At 22.1% G+C, this 249-nt stretch overlaps 1 protein-coding gene across 1 annotated transcript in view; it reads left to right on the top strand.

Moving 5' to 3' along the window:
* Nucleotides 1–249, top strand: part of LOC118747764 (homeodomain-interacting protein kinase 2) — a gene marked incomplete at its 3' end in the record, with an annotated part of 159,952 nt that overhangs the window by 156,062 nt on the left and 3,641 nt on the right.

The following is a 249-nucleotide window of genomic DNA, read 5'->3' on the forward strand; positions in this document are numbered from 1 at the left end:
AAAAAAACAAAAAATTTACACCTAAACCAATGTAACAAAAAATATATAGCATATAAAAAATACTTACAAACTCACTACGAAATGAATAAATTAAACTTCGAAAAATAAACATTTACATATGTATGTATAAAAATCAAATATACGAAAACTAATAGTGTTTAAAAATTTAATTGTACTAATTTTTATTTCTATCTATTACTATTAAAATTACGCGCATGTGCAACTCTGTGGGCAGTTCAAATGTGAAAT

The sequence above is a fragment of the Rhagoletis pomonella genome, unplaced genomic scaffold (genome assembly GCF_013731165.1).
Source record: "Rhagoletis pomonella isolate Grant_MI unplaced genomic scaffold, Rhpom_1.0 Rhpom_scaffold_00012, whole genome shotgun sequence".
In the NCBI taxonomy this organism is placed as follows: Eukaryota; Metazoa; Arthropoda; class Insecta; order Diptera; family Tephritidae; genus Rhagoletis; species Rhagoletis pomonella.